The following is a 6,532-nucleotide window of genomic DNA, read 5'->3' on the forward strand; positions in this document are numbered from 1 at the left end:
AGAGAGAGAGAGAGAGAGTGAGAGAGAGAGAGAGAGAGAGAAATTACATGAAGACCTATTCGAAAAGGGCTATCCATTTGACCTGTCCCAACGTTTACTCAAAATTTCGTCTCTCAAAGAAAAGAAAAAAAAAACATGAAAGGAGAACAAAACAGAACAAACAAACGAACAAAGAAAATAAAACCTGAATGTGTATGTCTCAATTATAAATGTATATATATATAGTTTCAAGTAATGGCAATTCTTGTTTGGTTAGTTATTACTCTCCTGTTAGAAAGGCCAATAATAATTTTAATAGTGTGTTCATATTTGATTGATAAGCAGACTTTTCGTTTTATGCGATAATTGACTCTTGTACTGAACCAAGCACTCCTCTCAACAGCCACTCCCACCCCTAACTTCGCCCTGTGGATTTTCCGCATTTCATAGCTTTACAATCCCTAAAAGTCAAATGAAAACAACTAGCCGTAATCGGAAAATCTAGAAACAGTCTTATTTTTCGTAATTCAGATTCCTTTAGTAAGTCGTGATGACGGTAGTTACACTCTCGTTGTTGGATTTAGTCTTTTTAATTTTGTATGTTTTACAACTCTGCCACTTTACAAGCAGCTTTGTACTGACAAGATAGACCCCAGCAAAGACTATTTTTAAGCTGGAAAAGCTGGAAAGAGTCTCATTAGTTTTGTTATCTATGTCAGTCGTTACACTCTTAGTGTTATACATAATCTTATTACTTTTGTCTACGGTATGTCTATTAGTAAAAACTAACAAAAATGTTTCTTTTAAAACTTCGTTCTGCTAATTTACAAGCAAATTGTGATCAGAGAAAATGGAAACATGTTAGAATTTTTGTCATCGAAATTAATTTAGCATGTTCTAATGTTGGTCGTTACACTCTCGGCACTAGACACAATGTATCTTTTAGACCTAGTTGTTACAGACCGCACATGATTTTGCTTTTTCAACGTTAGTCTTCAATTTTCACAAGTAATCTAATACTAACTAGACTATAGCAAAGATTATTTGCAATCAGAAAAAAAAACCCTAACTGGAAACAGTCCTTTTTTGTGATCCAACTATCTTCAAAAATTTGTTATGTCGAGCCATGTACCCTCATTGTTAAAAATGTAATACTTATCTTTTATATGTCTAATTGTAACAATAAGCTTATAATTTAGTTTTACAAACTGCGTCAGCAATTTTACTAGCCACTCTGTACTGACTAGATACAGGTACAGCCTATTTGTCATCAGAAGAACAAGAAACAGTTTTATTTTATTTTTAGATACAAATTTCTTGAAAAAAGTTATGTCGGACATTATCCTCTCGGTGGTGGATTTAATCTTTTACGTAGTGAGTATGGCTTATTATACTTGTATTAACCAATCAATCATTTTCTTCTATTGATGACTTCTTGTTATAACAAACCATTAATTTTTGTTTAACATCCTTTGTCAGCAATTTTACAAGTAACTTTGCCTGGTCTCTAGCAAAGTCAGTGTCATCTGAAAAAGCTGGAAACAGTCTTATTTGTTTTTTGTTATCCAATTTATTTTTCAATACATAGTTATGTCTGTCGTTACACTCTCGGTGTTAGGGATACATTTATTATCTAGCCTAGTAGTAATAGCCAACAAATCATTTTCAACTGAAACCTTGGTCTGGAATTTTACAAGCAGCTTTAATCTGAGCAGAATAACATATAGCCAAACCTATTTGTAATTTCTGAAGCTGGAAACAGTTTTATTTTTTTGTAATGGGAATGTATTAGTAATTTGACATGTCGGTCGTTACACTCTCGGTGTTGCACACAGTGTATCTTTTTGCGCATGTGTTGTTTTACAACACAACCTCGCCTTTTGCTGTTTAAACGCAGCTTGGTACTGACTAGGTTCAAGGTTTATTTAGGTTTCAATCTTTGTTGATGATTGATACACGATTTATATTTTTAAAACAATCAAAACAACCGACGTCACTATAGAGTTAGACAGCCCCAGCCTCGACTCTGCCAGTTACGGACAACCCAGTCTGTATTCAACTTATCCCATCGGGAAAATGGGGAAACTTCTCCCCCATTAGGTCGTGGAACTAACGATTTCTGCACGCATTGTTAGCCGTGTTATTACATCACAGACATACAGGAAATGAACTACATGTATATTATGCGGCTTTTGTGTAGCACAAATAAGAAACCATATCAATTATATTATGTAAAGAAACCCACAGATATAAACAGAGTGAATCTAATTATTGAACATTATTACCTGGAAAATAACAACAGCATTCGTATGTAGCAATGAACTACTTTTCAATGTCCTTGACTAAGAGTAATAAGAAAAGAGCTTGTTATTCAATAAAACTGTTTTAATTTAAGACATTCGTGGAATTTGTTGCTTACTTTCGCGTTTCCGTGGTTATAAATAATTTATGACATGAGTTGTGGTGGTCGATCATGACTTATTCTACAAGTGAAACTGCTAAGTGATAATCACGACTTTCAACTCGTAATTACAACTGGCAATTTCAATGTTTTTTACCCTACTGATATCAGCTGGCGAAATACACCCATACCAACAACAAAGTTTGAATGACCATCCAATTGGACACGAAGATCAATTCTAGAGTCTAACATGAAAACATTTTCATGCCCGTCTGAGACAGAGTGAGGATGTGAAAAAATCTCAATTGTTTTTCTGTACTTTTAGCCACGCTAATTTACATGTGCCTTCCGTATTTCTCCATCTACGACCCCCCCCCCCCCAACAAAACAATAATAACGCATATATAAGCAAAGAGAGCAGAAAACGTACGATATAAAACTTGAAAGTAAATGCATGGCATGTTGTCGTTAAAATACAGATGATTTTGACTTTGATTTTAAACTTCGTAACCAAAACAATGCAAGGGCAAAGGTGTTTTCGCTAGCGCATTGCATTACATCGGTCAGCGAAGAAAAAAAAAAGAAGCTTTTTAGCAATGAAGGTTGTCGATTTATTTCGAAATTGATAATGTGCTGATTCCAAATTAAATGAAGTTAGTTTTTGTCTATAAGGCTAGGGATTGCAGAATTTCCATAGATCTATTCGATTTAAGGTATTCTTGATTTTTGCCTGGGGAGGTAAGAATAACAGAATAAAAAGGGAAGCAACAGTTTTATTATTTCCAGAAAAGTAATTAACTAAGAGTGTTATACTTGTATAATGTTTAATATCATATTTTCCACGACATATTGTTTTAAAGTTTAAGCTTCTTTAATTCTATTTCTATGGTTGGTTGTTTAACATGGATGGAAAAAGCAAATCCCAAACGTCAGTTGTGCTTATTAAGTTGAAAGACAGCAGTTTAGCTGGACCTGACAAGTCACATGCGATGACACATTAGAACAGATGATGGTTTTATGTTTCTTAATGCACAGAATGTAACAGCACCCCACTCTGGAGTAACCTCGGTCGTGATGGCGATGGTGCCCATCATTTGACTCAATTTGAATTAAAATTAAGGGCAACGTAGAAAGATTTGCACGTACTATCAACCATAGTGGATTGCGAAACTGGGAAACCGGTACTGTTTGGCACTTCTTATTTAGGTGCCCAAAGTGAGTGCGTTCGCAGCGAAGTTTTGTATAAGAGCAAAGAGCAGCTGCCATAACTTTACACGGTCTCGGAATATAATGATTCAAGTCTATACCTTGCTTACAGAGGGACAGAGAAGGCGAATGTAGTGCACGGAGAAATTTATGTAAATTTGCTTATATTTCACATGTTCGCTAGAAATATAGAATGTGATGAAAACTCACGAAAGGTCACAATGGAAACTTGAAAAGCTAGAAACATTCAATAAAAACATTTACTCTCTTACAATAGAAATCATTTCCGTTCTGTCTGCCCCCCTCACTCCCTCGCTCTCCTTCTCACAAGCCATTTTTACAGTCTCACGGTCGGGCATACACATGCATGTATAACAATTTATCGTTTTGACAGGTAGAGTTTACGCATTTGTGAATTACAAATGCTTCAGCTCTTTTTGGAAAATGCAAATAGTAGGGGCACTCCTAATTTTGTATAGGAGTTCGTTCCATACATGGGGACCAAATAATAGAAAGGAACGCTCGCCATGTTTTGTCATTTTGTTTTGCGGTTCTAAGAATTAGATTGTCAGTGGCTGATCTAAGGGATCTGGGTGGATGATTGTAATTCCAGGAATTCTTTTAGATAAATAGATGCAGTATCATTTATACATTTATTAAAACAGAAAACGGCAGTTTTGTTTTTGATCCTTTCTTTTACTAGCAGCCAGTGTAGTTCTTTCAGAATTGGTGTTATGTGCGCAGATTTTTTAATTTTATTATTATCAATTTTGCTGCTTGGTTTTGGAGTATTTGTAAATTTGATAGTTTTTCGGCCGTTAAACCGGATAAAACAGAATTACAGTAATCTAAGTTTGGTAAATCAGTTTTGTTACTAATGTCTTGGCTGCGGATTAAGTTAAAGAATTTCGTACCCTGTCGATTTTTGTCAGCTGAAAATAGATACTTTTGCTGAGCTGATAAAATTTGGGAGAACATAGACATAATATCATAATCCAACTGAACCCCTAGATCTGTAGAACTAGTGGTATGATTATTAATGTTAGTTTGTGTTTCTGGGAGATTTCTAATGACTTTTGTATTTCTACTCAACATTATTTCCGTCTTGTCCTCATTCAGTTTCAATTTATTACTGGTCATCCATATTTTTAATTCCCGAATACACTGCTCGGTAGAGTGGACTAAAATGATTTGCAGCATTTTGTATATTATATATATTCTTTGCCATATCAACAGACCGAAGGGCTAAAACCCAAATGGCCGCTGGATCGGAAAAGTAAAGTAAAGTAAAAGTAAAGTATATTATATATATATATATATATATACATAATTTTTTTTTTTATTAATTAAGCCTCAATTGTTGTGGAAAATTGGATTAAGTTAAGACAAACTGATACCTGTTCAAACTATGGGTGTCACTGATTCACCCGTTAAGGAGACGTTTGAGAATAAGTGGTGCCTCCAATTTTTGTTCGCGCTATAATTAATGTTTATTTTGTCAATAGGATTCTTAACATCTTTGGTAACTAAGCATTAAATATTAACTGCAGAAAAGGGCGCAGGTAGAGGGAATTTATCACATAAGTGAAGACAAAATAATTTGGTAACGGCAATCCGCTTTATTCAAAACAACGAGAGCCCGCATTTCAGAAATCAAGGGCAGGTCACTCCCACACCAAGTGCCCCCAAAAGATTCTGAAAGCAATATTGCCTAAGGGAGATAATTAATTCCTGCTCCCGAACGCTGGTGGTGTCGCCTTTCCTGTTTCTGGATGCCCTGTTCAGCAAGTTCGCGATGCCTAAAGGAAGAATTGAATTACTCGTCTAAAAGTTAATATGAATTATCTTGGACAAAAAGTACTAGGAAACGAAACTATAACACCTTGAAAAATATTCGAGGTTTTATGAGCATCCATTGAAACGAATAGCACATTTCGCAAGGGAATTCGTTTCAGATTCCCTGTTTGCTCAGAGAACTATCAGTGTTTTTATATTTTTTTTAGGCTTTTAACATTATTTTCATTATTGTTTTGTTCTTACAATCTGACAATTATTTCTCTCTCCTGTCTTCATTATTTTATTTCTTTTTCCCACGAGAGAATAGTTTTCTGTCCATCACAGCCTTTCTTTCGCCTTTAACATTTTAACCCCCTTCTCTCGTGTATCTCCCATGATCTGCATTACATGTAAAGGAGATGGGAAGTTTTTAATTTTTCCAAAAAGAATAAATTCAATAAGCTCTTCAGAAAAGTTCTAACGTGCTTTCTCGTCACTGTATTTTAAATAACTTTGTTTATCGGTGAAGTTTCAAATTTCTGTCAAACATTTTTTGTCTAACATTTTTTAAAAACCATTTTTGATAAGTTATTGAAGCTTCATGGTGCTGGGCGACTTCAAAACTCACAACATCATAGTTGTGGTCGAAGCATTAAAATCGACAAACAAAAACAACATACTCACCACACCAACACTAAAATAATATTGTATTTATTTAAAGTGTTTTCGTCTGGGGGTTACAGGGAGTTTAACATTCACTTTACAGTCCCCAAAAGGCTACCAATGAAATAAATACATTAGAGACAAAGAGCCCTTTTTTCACCCTTACTTTCACCCTGAGAAATGATCGACGTGACCATTAATTCACGAGTTGAGCAGCTTAGACGTCTTCTCATAGAGTTGGTGTAAAAAGGTTTTACATTCATGGAGGGTTATACCAGGGCTTCCTCACGCCTTGGCTTCTCTTACTACACTGAGGATGGTTTAACCTTTCTGAAAGCTTACTAATTGCCGAGTTTACAATAGATTGTATTGACAGTATTTTTCTCCTTCTCCTTCCCCTTCTCCCTCTCCCTCTCCCTCTCCCTCTCCCTCTCCTTCGCTCTCGCCCTCGCCATCGCCCTCCCCCTCTCCTCCTCCTCCTCCTCCTCCTCCCCTTCCTCCTCCTCC

At 35.6% G+C, this 6,532-nt stretch overlaps 1 protein-coding gene across 1 annotated transcript in view; it reads right to left on the reverse strand.

Moving 5' to 3' along the window:
• The window catches only part of LOC101858796, a gene marked incomplete in the record, with an annotated part of 26,847 nt that overhangs the window by 7,149 nt on the left and 13,166 nt on the right, over nucleotides 1-6,532 (reverse strand).

The sequence above is a fragment of the Aplysia californica genome, unplaced genomic scaffold (assembly GCF_000002075.1).
Source record: "Aplysia californica isolate F4 #8 unplaced genomic scaffold, AplCal3.0 scaffold00384, whole genome shotgun sequence".
Classification (NCBI taxonomy): domain Eukaryota; kingdom Metazoa; phylum Mollusca; class Gastropoda; order Aplysiida; family Aplysiidae; genus Aplysia; species Aplysia californica.